At 37.8% G+C, this 14642-nt stretch overlaps 1 non-coding gene across 1 annotated transcript; it reads right to left on the reverse strand.

Annotated features, from left to right (window-relative positions):
* Window positions 1-11287: 11287 nt before the first annotated feature.
* Window positions 11288-11395, reverse strand: LOC112761612 (small nucleolar RNA R71). The gene has a single exon (XR_003182001.1). It is a non-coding gene; the product is annotated as a small nucleolar RNA R71 (small nucleolar RNA).
* Between the last annotated feature and the right edge of the window lie 3247 nt (window positions 11396-14642).

Raw genomic sequence — 14642 nt, forward strand, 5'->3', positions numbered from 1 at the left:
CCTTACCCTAACGAAGCCGAATTCCATCAGCCATCCACACCCTTCAACACTTTCACATATCAAAAGTCACTCATGGCTTCATCAAGCTCCAAAAGGCGAAAGGGAAAGACACCAGTGGAGAGTATTCCTTTTGACATAAGAAGGTTCAAAACCGCTTTCCATGAGCTTTAATTCAAACATATCAAGCACACGAAAGTACTGCCAGAGCTAACATTCCAATTCAACTATGATGAGTGCCCGCAGATTGGAGAGAAGATTGAACAGAGGGGTTGGCAAGAACTCATGAACCCAGAAACAAAAATAAATGCAAATCTCATTAAAGAGTTCTATGCCAATGTGGCCAGGGAAGACAATACCAAGGCTCCTACCTTCAAAAGTTACGTGAGAGGAACAGAGGTGGACTTTAGTCCTACTGCTATAATGAGGACTCTTCATCTGGGATCACAACCTTCTGATAAGCCAAGTTATCAAGCAAGAATAAGTAATGGCCCCGACAATCATGAACTTGAAGAAATTGTGAATGACATGTGTGTCATAGGATCAGATTGGGAGAGGTATTCAGATAAGAGGCCACGGTTCATCAGAAGATGAGACCTCATCCCGGAAGCCAAGGGATGGTTTGAGCTTGTGAGAAGATCTATCCTCCCAGCCTCAAACAATTCTGAGGTCAACATTGTGCGAGCCACCATGCTACATTGCATTATGAGTGCTGGAGACATCAATGTACATGAAATCATAGCTGAGGGAATCCAAGAGGCAGTCGAAAAGAGTGATCCGAGTGCTCGGCTTTTGTACCCCAGCACCATTATGAGATTATGTAAGAAAGCCAAGGTGGTCTTCGAAGACAGCAATCCACATTGGGTAAACCCTGGGAGGTTAGTTACGCTCCAGCGTATAACTTATGTGGCACCCGCCCAACAACAAAGAAGGCCTCAAATAGGGAAAAGAACACCAGAAGAAGAACCTCACCAAGAAGAATCTCATCAAGAAGAATACCAGCAAGAAGAATACTTTGATCCAACCAATATAAATATAGGCCACATTCAAGGAGCCATTGAGGACTTGGCAAGGAGATATATGGAAGGGCAAGAGCAACAACTACACCTTCAATCCCAGTGGATGGATCGTCAGGAAGAATTACTTACTAACTGGATGAATCAACAAGGAGAGTGGCAGAAACAACAAATGGAGCAGCAACAGGAACACTACTCTCAGCTCACTCAAGCCATCAATCAAGTGACTGAAAAGCAAGAGCGTCAAGATAAACGCCTTCAAGAACTCAACCAACGTCAGCTAGCTCAGATGAAGGCATTCAATGAGTTCAGCATGCTTAATGAAGGACGGCAACTACACAGGGAAGAATTCAACATAAACACTCAAGCCAAGCTGAACTATATGTCTGGGCATATGCATAATTTGCACTCTGCAATCCCAGGTATGATACAGTCCAAAAAGATCTAACAGAAAGGAAAGGAAGGTGAAACAACAGAAGGAAACATTGAAAAAGAAGATGGAAGATGCTGGCTTCTGGAAAAAGTTGATTGAAAAAGCAAGGGAAATGGGGGTTCAAGCACTCAAGAAGGACACAAAGAGGATAAACAAGAGGGAGAGCATGGGCAGCCCCATGAGTAAAAGGTGGTGGAGTTCCCTCTTCATTTTATCTTTTTGAAGTCTAAATAAGGAAAATCATGTATGAAATAGAACATGCTTCCATAGTAACTTAGGAATTTTCAATTATGTCTTTAGCATTTTCAGTTATTAACTCTATGTGTGCTGGTCCAAGTTACCTGTTTTCATTTTCATCCTACTTACTTGTATTCTTGCCCTTTGAATTTAATGAAAAAGAATGTTATGAAAAGAAAAACCAGAGTGGAGTTCACATTGTAGAGTAAGTTCTCAAGGTCTGTGGTGTGGTAATAAGTTAGCTAAGTTGGTTCATCTGTAAGGTATTAGGACACTTATACACTGAATTACATGCTTGAAACACATTCTATGAGATTAACCAAACAACAAGATCCTAATAAGAAAAAGAAAGAACAATAAGAGTTTGAAAAAGAAAGAGAAGTAATAAGAAATAAGGCTAGGCACCAAGGGTTTAAATCTTGAGGGATGTTTCTGTGGTGATCCTGTACCAAGGATCTGCTTGGATGAATAAGTTCTTAGGAGTGCTTCATCACTTGATAACTTGGGTTAACTAACCCGGGATTATCAACTAAAAATCCACTATCAAGAGCAACCTTGCTATAGAACATTTAGTAACCCAAAGAGGTGCTAGACACCAAGGCCTCAAGGAAAGAAAATAACAAACCATGTGCCTGTGGTGTGCATGTATGGGGGAGAGAGACTTGAGGGAGTAAGTCCTTAGGGGTGTTTCAACACCTAGCACCTTGAACCAACTGGTTCGGGAGTGTTGGATGAAAGCTTATTTTAAAGAGTCGCCCCCTCACAGAGCACATAGCCTAAGGATGCAATAAACCCTGAAAAGGGGGAGGATCAAAGAATAAGGATCTCATACGATGCAATCAAGCAAGTTTTCAAAGCCATGATAAGGACTTGGAAACCAGTAAAGGAATGAACCTAAATTGCTATGCATGAAACCCCATAAACCAAGAGCTTTACTTCTATAATAAGAACTTGTTCTTCTTGTTCTTTCATTCATCATTCTTATGTTTCAGTACTTGCTTAGGGACAAGCAAGCTTTAAGTTTGGTGTTGTGATGCCAGGGCATTTTGGCCAGTTTCACTGACCTTTTCTTTACTGTTTTAGGGTAGTTTCATGCATTTTCTTAAGTAAATAAGCAAGTTTTGGGTATATATTCACTTACACCTTGATTCAAGCAAACATTGTGAACTTTACATGATTTCATGAGAATTATGCATGAATTTAATGACAAATTGGATGATGCATGATCTCATGACTTGGAATAGAGCTTTGATGCACCTTAATTGCTTGATTTCAGGACAAAGGAAGCAAGGAAGAACCACGTTAGTAGCCACGTTAGTCTAAATAACGTGACCACTAACGTGGAATGGGAGCTAGCTTGCAATGTTAATGAGAAAAGTGATCGCCAATAATGCCGTCGAAAGCCATTATAGCCTACGTTAGTTGCCACGTTAATTACGTTAACGTGGAAGCTAACGTGGAAGAGAAGTGAAGCTCCAACGTTAGTGGTAAAAGTGAATGCCACTAACGTGGAAGGAACAAGGAACTGCCAATGTTAGTGACACTCACCTTTGTCAATAACATTGGATTAAGCCACTATTAAGCCACTATTACCCATGTTAGTTGCCACGTTAACTACGTTAAAGTGGAAGCTAACGTGGAAGAAGAATTGATAGACCAACGTTAGTGACACTCACCTTTGTCACTAACATTGGAGATGGCAATCACCACCACGTTAGTGGTCACGTTAATCTAATTAATGTGAACTCTAACGTGGAAAGGAGGGGCGTTTGGAGCGTTAGTGACAAAGGTAAGTGTCACTAACGCTCTCGAAGAATAGGCAAGTCCACGTTAAAGGTCACGTTAGCTATACTAATGTGAACTCTAACGTGGGGAAAGGGGGCAATAAGCAACGTTATTGGAAAAGGTGAATGCCAATAACGTTTGTGAAGGACCAAGAGGCAACGTTATTGGTCATGTTAGTGCCACTAACGTTGAAGTTAACGTGAATGAATTTTGGCTTGGAACGTTAGTGAAAAAGGTGATCGTCACTAACGTTCTCGAACCCACACTTTCACTTAACGTTAACACCACTAACGTCCTAACTAACGTCCATGCCTAACTCACACTTTCTCTGCAAGCAGAGCTGAGCCCACTGAAGATTGTAACTGCTTCAACTAAAGATCCAAAGGCCCATATCCAAGACTTGAAGAAGCCAACTAGAATATCAGAAGAGTAGTATATATAGGAGTAGTTTTGAACTAGTGAAGGAGTTTTTGGCAAATTGGAAAACTACACTCTGTATATTTTACTTTCCTTGCACTTTCTAGTTTGAGTTTTTAGAATGTACTTTTCGTTTACGCTTTCCATTCCTAGAGCTATGAACAACTAAACCCCTTTCATTGGGTTAAGAAGCTATGTTGTAATTTGATGGATCAATAATAGTTTTCATTATTCTTATTCTTTCTTTTCTCTTGATTTTACTAGAAAGCTTTCAATCTTCATCCTATTGGGTAGTTGTCTTGGAAAAGAAGCTATTCATACTTGGATCTCTTCGGACCTTGGAAGAGGGATGAAGAGATCATGATAGAAATGCTTTCTCATGTTAGACCAAATTAGGGTTTGGATGGATATGGTGACATATAATCCTACCAACACTTTGAATTGGGAATACATGTGGTATAATCAGTGACCATACTTCATCTCTTCTCATGAGCAATTAGACCAAGGAATTGGCTATTGATCAAGATTTGAGAGATTGGGTTACCAAGGAATTGGAATCCAATCACTTAAGATTGCCAAGGAGATCAATGAATGCATTGATTGAGGAAGAGATGAGAATGAACTTGATCCAGAGAATACAACATCTCCTAAGCCCGATGAATCCCCTATTTCTGATCTTACCCATTCTCTTTACTTTTTGCCATTTACTTTCATGTTCATTTCCCCAATTCCCCATTTAAGATTTTGCAATTTACTTTCCACCATTTACATTTTGCTCTTTATTTCTAGCAATTACACTTTCTGTTATTTACTTTCCTGCCATTTACGTTTCTGCAAATATCAACTCAATTTCTGCCTAGCTCAACTAGAATATTCCTCTTATTAAAGTTGCTTGACCAATCAATCCATGTGGGATTCGACCTCACTCTATTGTGAGTTTTTACTTGACGACAATTCGGTATACTTGCCGAGGGAAATTTGTTGAGAGACAAGTTTCTATGCATCAGTCCTTTCAGGTTCAGGATCAGCTTCAATAAGAATGTCTTTGTCCCTGTTCCTGCTCATATGAAAAAGAAGAGAACAGAAAAGAAGAGAAATCCTCTATATCACAGTATAGAGATTCCTTTATGTGAGTAGAAGAAGTGAAGAATAGAAGAATGAGAAGAGAAAAATTCAAACACAGTAAAGAAGAGGGTGTTCGAATTTTGAGTGGAAGAGGAATGTTAGTAGATAAATAAATAAATAGAGAGATGAGAGAGGGAGATTGAATTCGAATTAAAATAAAAGGAAAATATTTTTTTGTTTTTATTTTAATTATTGGTTAGTATTCGAAAATTAAAAAGAGAAACAAAATAAAATTTGAAACTAAATGAATTAATTAAATAAAAAGAGATTTTTTTTTGAAAAAGTTGTTAGTGATTTTCGAAAATTGGAGAGAGAGAAGTAGTTAGGTGGTTTTGAAAAAGATATGATTGAAATAGAAAACTTTTAAAATCAAACAAAAAGTTAAGTAGTTAATTGAAAAAGATTTGAAAATCAATTTTGAAAGGATAAGAAGTTAGAAAAGATTTTGAAAATTGATTTTTGAAAAAGATATGATTGAAAATCATTTTGAAAAAGATTTGGAAAAAAAAAAGAAATTTAAAAAGATTTGATTTTTGAAAAGGTTTTGAAAAGATAGGATTTTTAAATTGAAAATTTGACTTGACTCATAAGAAACAACTAGATTTTCAAAACTTTTGACTAAACAAACCAAATTTTCGAAAATTATGAGAAAAATAAGGAAAAGATTTTTTTTATTTTTTATTTTTAATGAGGAGAGAGAAAAACATAAAAAATTATGCAAAACATAAGAATTCAAGGTCAAAACACATGATGCATGCAAGAACACTTTGAATATCAAGATGAACACCAAGAAACTTTGAATGTCAAGATGAACACCAAGAACTTATTTTTGAAAATTTTTAAAAAAGACATACATGCAAGACACCAAACTTAGAAATTTTCAATGTTTAGACACTAACAAATTGAAAATGCATATGAAAAACAAGAAAAGACACAAAACATGAAAATGCAAAGATCAAACAAAGAAGATCATCAAGAAAAACTTGAAGATCATGAAGAACACATGCATGAATTTTCGGAAAAAAAATTTTTTAAGAAAAATTAAAACATGCAATTGACACCAACTTACAATTTGACACTAGACTCAAACAAGAAACACAAAATTATTTTTGGTTTTATGATTTTATTAAACTTTTTTGGATTTTTCAAAAATTATTTGGAAAAAGAAAAAATAAAGATTTCAAAATTTTTAATGAGAATTCCAGGAATCATGCAATGTTAGTTTAAAGCTCCAGTCCAAGAATTAGACATGGCTCACTAGCCAGCCAAGCTTTCAGTGAAAGCTCTGGTCCAAAACATTAGACATGGCCAATGGCCAGCCAAGCTTTAGCATAACATTACATACAACAGCCAAATTGATTGGAATAAAAAAGCTCTTGTGATGATAAGTTGAAACCTCGGTCCAAAAGATTAGACATGGCTTCACAGCCAGCCAGACTTCAACAGATCATCATGAAACTCTAGATTCATTCTTAAAAATTTTGAAGTCATAGAATAATTTATTTTTTGAAAATTTTTCGAAAATAAAAATAATAAAAAAATAAAAAGCTTAAAATTAAAATAAAATTACCTAATCTGAGCAACAAGATGAACCGTCAGTTGTCAAAACTCGAACAATCCCCAGCAACGGCGCCAAAAACTTAGTGCACGAAATTGTGATCTCTAAAACGGCGCCAAAAACTTAGTACGCATGATTGTAATCTCAACTGCTTTTTACAACTTCGAACAACTAACCAGCAAGTGCACTAGGTCGTCCAAGTAATAAACCTTACGTGAGTAAGGGTCGATCCCACGGAGATTGTCGGCTTGAAGCAAGCTATGGTCATCTTGTAAATCTCAGTCAGGCATATTCAAATGGTTATGAGGCTTTGATAATTAAAAGATAAATAAAATATATAACATAAGATAGAAATACTTATATAATTCATTGGTGAGAATTTCAGATAAGCGTATGGAGGTGCTTTATTCCTTCTGAATCTCTGCTTTCCTACTGCCTTCATTCCATCATTCATACTCCTTTCCATGGCAAGCTGTATGTTGGGGGATCACTGTTGTCAATGGCTACCATCTGTCCTCTCAATGAAAATGGTCCAAATGCACTGTCACCGCATGACTAATCATCTGTCGGTTCTCACTCTTATTGGAATAGGATTGATGAGCGGATAATTTATACGCTTTTTGGAATTGTTTTTAGTGTATTTTTAGTAGAATCTAGTTACTTTTAGGGATATTTTCATTAGTTTTTATGTTAGATTCAAATTTTTGGACTTTACTATGAGTTTGTGTGTTTTTCTGTGATTTCAGGTATTTTCTGGCTGAAATTGAGGGACTTGAGCAAAAATCAGATTCAGAGGTTGAAGAAGGACTGCTGATGCTGTTGGATTCTGACCTCCCTGCACTCAAAATGGATTTTCTAGAGCTACAGAACTCAAAATAGCGCGCTTCTAATTGCGTTGGAAAGTAGACATCTAGGGCTTTCCAGCAATATGTAATAGTCCATACTTTGCCCATGTTTAGATGACACAAACTGGCGTTCAACGCCAGCTCTCTGCCCAATTCTGGCGTCCAGCGCCAGAAACAAGTTGCAAAGTGGAGTTCAACGCCCAAACTGGCACAAAAGCTGGCGTTCAACTCCAAGAATGACCTCTCCACGTGTAGACTTCAAGCTCAGCCCAAGCACACACTATGTGGCCCCCGGAAGTGGATTTATGCATCAATTACTTACTTCTGTAAACCCTAGTAGCTAGTTTATTATAAATAGGACCTTTTACTATTGTATTAGACATCTTTGGATTATCTTTTGATCTATTGATCACGTTTGGGGGCTGGCCATTCGGCCATGCCTGGACCTTCATTACTTATGTATTTTCAACGGTAGAGTTTATGCACTACATAGATTAAGGTGTGGAGCTCTGCTATTCCTCAAAGATTAATGCAAAGTACTACTGTTTTCTATTCAATTCATCTTATTTCGCTTCTAAGATATTCATCCGCACTTCAACCTGAATGTGATGAACGTGACAATCATCATCATTCCCTATGAACGCGTGCCTGACAACCACTTCCGTTCTACATTAGATTGAATGAGTATCTCTTAGATCTCTTAATCAGAATCTTCGTGGTATAAGCTAGATTGATGGCGACATTCATGAGAGTCCGGAAAGTCTAAACCTTGTCCGTGGTATTCCGAGTAGGACTCTGGGATTGAATGACTGTGACGAACTCCAAACTCGCGAGTGCTGGGCGTAGTGACAGACGCAAAAGGATAGTAAATTCTATTCCAGTATGATCGAGAACCTCCAAGATGATTAGCCATGCAGTGACAGCGCATCGGACCATTTTCACAGAGAGGAATAGGATGCAACCAACGACAAGGGTGATGCCTCCAGACGATTAGCCGTGCTGTGACAGAGCATTTGGACCATTTTCCCGAGAGGATTGAAAGTAGCCATTGGCACCGGTGACATCCTTACATAAAGCCAGCCATAGAAAGGAGTAAGACGGATTGGATGAAGACAGCAGGAAAGCAGAGGTTCAGAGGAATGAATGCATCTCCATACGCTTACTTGAAATTCTCACCAATGATTTACATAAGTATTTCTATCCTTATTTTAGTATTAATTTCAAAAACTCCATAACTATTTTATATCCGCCTGACTGAAATTTACAAGGTGACCATAGCTTGCTTCATACCAACAATCTCCGTGGGATCGACCCTTACTCACGTAAGGTTTATTACTTGGACGACCCAGTGCACTTGCTGGTTAGTTATGCGAAGTTGTGAAGATATGTTTAGACCATGGTTCTGTGCATCCGTTTTTGGTGCCATCGCCAGGGAATCAATTTCGAACAATAATTCACAAACTGAGTAACAATTTCGCATACTAAGTTTTTGGCGCCGTTGCCGGGGATTGTTCGAGTTTGGACAATTGACGGTTCATCTTGTTGCTCAGATTGGGTAACTTTCTTTTCGTTTTCTTTTCAAAAAGTTTTCAAAAAAAAAAAATTTCTAAAAAATCTTTCAAAAATTTCTCCTTTGTTTTCGAAAAAAAAAAAATTTTTTAAAATGTTTTCAAAAAATTTTTTCTTCAGAATTTTTAAGAATAAATTCTAGTGTTTCATAAGGCATGTTGAAGCCTGGCTGGCTGTAAAGCCATGCCTGTAGGGCATGTTAGGCGTGTCATGTCTGAGTTACATACTAAAGCTTGGCTGGCTATTAAGCCATTCCTGACCCTTTGATTGGAGCTTTAGACTAAAGAGCATAAGATTCTTGGAATTCATATTAAAAATTTTGGAATCCTTATTTTTCCTTTTCAAAATGATTTTCGAAAAAATTAAAAGAAAATACAAAAAATTCATAAAATCATAAAAATCAAAAATATTTTTGTGTTTCTTGTTTGAGTCTTGAGTCACGTTATAAGTTTGGTGTCAATTGCATACTCATCTTGCATTTTTTTCGAAAATTTTCATGCATTCATAGTGTTCTTCATGATCTTCAAGTTGTTCTTGGTAAGTCTTGTTTGATCTTTGCATTTGCATGGTTTGTGTCTTTTCTTGTTTTTCATATGCATTCTTGAATTCTTAGTGTCTAAGCATTAAAGAATTCTAAGTTTGGTGTCTTGCATGTTTTCTTTGCATTAAAAATTTTTCAAAAATATGTTCTTGTGTTCATCATGATCTTCATAGTGTTCTTGGTGTTCATCCTAACATTCATAGCATTCTTGCATGCATTCATTGTTTTGATCCATAACTTTCATGCATTGCATCATTTTTCTTGTTTTTCTCTCTCATCATAAAAATTCAAAAATCAGAAAAATATCTTTCCCTTTTAAAATTTCGAAAATTAGATTTGACTTTTTCAAAAATTTTTAAAATCTAGTTGTTTTTATGAGTCAAATCAAATTTTCAATTTAAAAAAAATCTTATCTTTTTCAAAATCCTTTTCAAAAATCAAATCTTTTTTTTTTCAATTTTTTTAGTTATTTTCGAAAATTTCAAAAATATTTTTCAAAAATCTTTTTCTAATTTTACATCATATTTTCGAAAATAACATCATCAATTAATGTTTTGATTCAAAAATTTCAAGTTTGTTACTTACTTGTTAAGAAAGATTCAAACTTTAAGTTCTAGAATCATATCTTGTGATTTCTTGTGAATCAAGTCATTAATTGAGATTTTAAAAATCAAATCTTTTTCAAAAACTAATTTCTATCATATCTTATCAAAAATATCTTCTTATCTTACCTTTTTCAAAAAAGTGATTGCAAAATATCTTTTCTAACCTCCTAACTTCTTATCTTTTCAAAATTTGTTTCAACTAACTAACTAACTTTTTGTTTGTTTCTTACCTTTTTCAAAACTACCTAACTAACTCTCTCTCTCTAAATTTCGAAAAAAACCTTCCCTCTTTGTCAAAATTTCTTTTTAATTAGACTAATTATTTTATTTTTTATTTGAATTTTCGAAAAACTACTAACCTTTGTCAAAAACTATTTTCGAAAATCACTAACTCTTTTCCAAAAATTATTTTCGAAAATCCTTCTCCCTCATCTCCTTCTATTTATTTATTCATCTACTAACACTTCTCTTCATCTCACATCTCTGCTCCTATCATCACCTTGGTGTTTGGATTCTTCATTCTTCTTCACCCCTATTCCTTTTCTTCTTCTACTAACAATAAGGAACCTCTTTACTGTGACATAGAGGATTCCTCTTCTTTTCTTTTTTTCTTCTCTTTCTTATGAGCAGGGACAAAGAAAAAGGCATTCTTGTTGAAGCTGATCCAGAACCTGAAAGGACTCTGAAGAGAAAACTAAGAGAAGCTAAATTACAACAATCCAGAGACAACCTTATTGAAAATTTCAAACAAGTAAAGGAGATGGCAGCCGAACCCAACAACAATAATGCAAGGAGAATGCTTGGTGACTTTACTGCACCTAATTCCAATTTACATGGAAGAAGCATCTCCATTCCTACCATTGGAGCAAACAATTTTGAGCTGAAACCTCAGCTAGTTTCTCTGATGCAGCAGAACTGCAAGTTTCATGGACTTCCATCTGAAGATCCTTTTCAATTCTTAACTGAATTCTTGCAGATCTGTGATACTGTTAAGACTAATGGAGTAGATCCTAAAGTCTACAGGCTCATGCTTTTCCCTTTTGCTGTAAGAGACAGAGCTAGAATATGGTTGGACTCTCAACCCAAAGACAGCCTGAACTCTTGGGATAAGCTGGTCACGGCTTTCTTAGCCAAGTTCTTTCTTCCTCAAAAGCTGAGCAAGCTTAGAGTTGATGTTCAAACCTTCAGACAGAAAGAAGGTGAATCCCTCTATGAAGCTTGGAAAAGATACAAGCAGCTGACCAAAAAGTGTCCTTCTAACATGCTTTCAGAATGGACCATCCTGGATATATTCTATGATGGTTTGTCTGAGCTATCAAAGATGTCATTGGATACTTCTACAGGTGGATCCATTCACCTAAAGAAAACGCCTGTAGAAGCTCAAGAACTCATTGACATGGTTGCTAATAACCAGTTTATGTACACTTCTGAGAGGAATCCTGTGAGTAATGGGACGCCTATGAAGAAGGGAGTTCTTGAAATTGATACTCTGAATGACATATTGGCTCAGAACAAAATATTGACACAGCAAGTCAATATGATCTCTCAGAGTCTGAATGGAATGCAAGCTGCATCCAGCAGTACTCAAGAGGTATCTTCTGAAGAAGAAGCTTATGATCCTGAAAACCCTGCAATAGCAGAGGTAAATTATATGGGTGAACCTTATGGAAACACCTATAACCCATCATGGAGAAATCATCCAAATTTCTCATGGAAGGATCAAAAGCCTCAACAAGGCTTTAATAATGGTGGAAGAAATAGGTTTAGCAATAGCAAGCCTTTTCCATCATCCACTCAGCAACAGATAGAGAATTCTGAGCAGAATCCATCTAGCTTAGCAAATTTAGTCTCTGATCTATCTAAGGCCACTGTGAGTTTCATGAATGAAACAAGGTCTTCCATTAGAAATTTGGAGGCACAAGTGGGCCAGCTGAGTAAGAGGATCATTGAAATCCCTCCCAGTACTCTCCCAAGCAATACAGAAGAAAATCCAAAGAGAGAGTACAAGGCCATTGATAGTACCAAAATGGCCGAACCCAAAGAGGGAAAGGAGGACATGAATCCCAAGGAAGAAGACCTCCTGGGACGTCCAGTGATCAATAAGGAGCTTCCCTCTGAGGAACCAAAGGACTCTGAGGCTCATCTAGAGACCATAGAGATTCCATTGAACCTCCTTATGCCATTCATGAGCTCTGATGAGTATTCCTCTTCTGAAGAGAATGAGGATGTTACTGAAGAGCAAGCTGCCAAGTTCCTTGGTGCAATCATGAAGCTAAATGCCAAATTATTTGGTATTGAGACTTGGGAAGATGAACCTCCCTTGTTCACCAATGAACTAAGTGATCTAGATAAACTGAGATTGCCTCAGAAGAGACAGGATCCTGGAAAGTTCATAATACCTTGTACCATAGGCACCATGATCTTTAAGGCTCTGTGTGACCTTGGTTCAGGAATAAACCTCATGCCCCTCTCTGTAATAGAGAAACTGGGAATCCATGGGGTGCAAGCTGCTAAAATCTCATTAGAGATGGCAGACAATTCAAGAAAACAGGCTTATGGACAAGTAGAAGATGTGTTAGTAAAGGTTGAAGGCCTTTACATCCCTGTTGATTTCATAGTCCTGGATACTGGAAAGGAAGAGGATGAATCCATCATCCTAGGAAGACCTTTCCTAGCCACAGCAAGAGCTGTGATTGATGTGGACAGAAGAGAATTGATCCTTCAATTAAATAAGGACAACCTTGTGTTTACAACTCAAGGATCTCTCTCTGCATCAATGGAGAGGAAGCAGAAAAAGCTTCTTTCAAAGCAGAGTCAACCAAAGCCCCCACAGTCAAACTCTAAGTTTGGTGTTGGGAGGCCACAACCAAACTCTAAGTTTGGTGTCAAACCCCTATATCCAAACTCTAAGTTTGGTGTTGGGAGGTCTCAACAAAGCTCTGCACATCTGTGAGGCTCCATGAGAGCCCACTGTCAAGCTATTGACATTAAAGAAGCGCTTGTTGGGAGGCAACCCAATGTTTATTTATCTAATTTTATTTTTGTTTTTCATGTTTTCTTAGGTTCATGATCATGTGGAGTCACAAAATAAACGAAAAATTTAGAAACAGAATCAAAAACAGCGAAAGAAAAATCACACCCTGGAGGAAGCACCTGCCTGGCGTTCAACGCCAGAACAGAGCATGGTTCTGGCGCTGAATGCCCAAAATGGGCACTATTTGGGTGCTGAACGCCCAAAATGGGCATCATCTGGGAGCTGAACGCCAGAATTGCACCCTGGAGAGGAGTTGGCGCTGAACGCCCAGAACAAGCATGGTTCTGGCGTTCAACGCCAGAAATGGGCAACAAATGGGCGTTGAATGCCCAAAATAGGCACCAACCTGGCGCTGAACGCCCAAAGTTGTGTGCAAGGGCATTTTACATGCCTAATTTGGTGCAATGTTGTAAATCCTTAAACACCTCAGGATCAGTGGACCCCAGAGGATCATCTCAGGATCTGTGGACCCCACAGGATCATCTCAGGATCTGTAGAACCCACAGGATCCCCACCTACCTCCACTCACTCTCTTCTCTCTTCTCAATCATCCTCTATTCCTAATAAACACTCTTCCCCAAAACCCTTCACCTATCACCTCCATCTCTCTTCCCTATTAACCCTTCACCACTCACATCCACCCACTCTTCCCCATAAACCTACCCAATAAACTCCACCTACCTTCAAAATTCAAATCAATTTCCCACCCAAACCTACCCATATGGCCGAACCTTAACCCCCCTCCCTTCCCTATATAAAGCCTTCCATTCTTCCTCATTTTCACACAACACAACCCTCTCTTCTCTTCTTGGCCGAAACACACCTCCCCCCTCTTCTCCATCTTTTCTTATTCTTCTTCATCTAATTCTTTATTTTCTTGCTCGAGGGCGAGCAATATTCTAAGTTTGGTGTGGTAAAAGCATAAGCTTTTTGTTTTTCCATTACCATTGATGGCACCTAAGACCGGAGAATCCTCTAGAAAAGGGAAAGGGAAGACAAAAACTTCCACCTCCGAGTCATGGGAGATGGAAAGATTCATCTCCAAAGCTCATCAAGACCACTTCTATGATGTTGTGGCCAAGAAGAAGGTGATCCCCGAGGTCCCTTTCAAACTCAAAAGAAATGAGTATCCGGAGATCTGACATGAAATTCAAAGAAGAGGTTGGGAAGTTCTAACAAATCCCATCCAACAAGTCGGCATCCTAATGGTTCAAGAGTTCTATGCCAATGCATGAATCACCAAGAACCATGATCAAAGTAAGAACCCGGATCCAAAGAACTATGTTACAATGGTTCCGGGGAAATACTTGGATTTTAGTCCGGAAAATGTGAGGTTGGCATTTAACTTGCCTATGATGCAAGGAGATGAACGCCCCTACACTAGAAGGGTCAAATTTAATCAAAGGTTGGACCAAGTCCTCATGGACATATGTGTGGAAGGAGCTCAATGGAGGATTGACTCCAAAGGCAAGCCGGTTCA

Source organism: Arachis hypogaea, chromosome 16 (assembly GCF_003086295.3).
Source record: "Arachis hypogaea cultivar Tifrunner chromosome 16, arahy.Tifrunner.gnm2.J5K5, whole genome shotgun sequence".
Classification (NCBI taxonomy): Eukaryota; Viridiplantae; Streptophyta; class Magnoliopsida; order Fabales; family Fabaceae; genus Arachis; species Arachis hypogaea.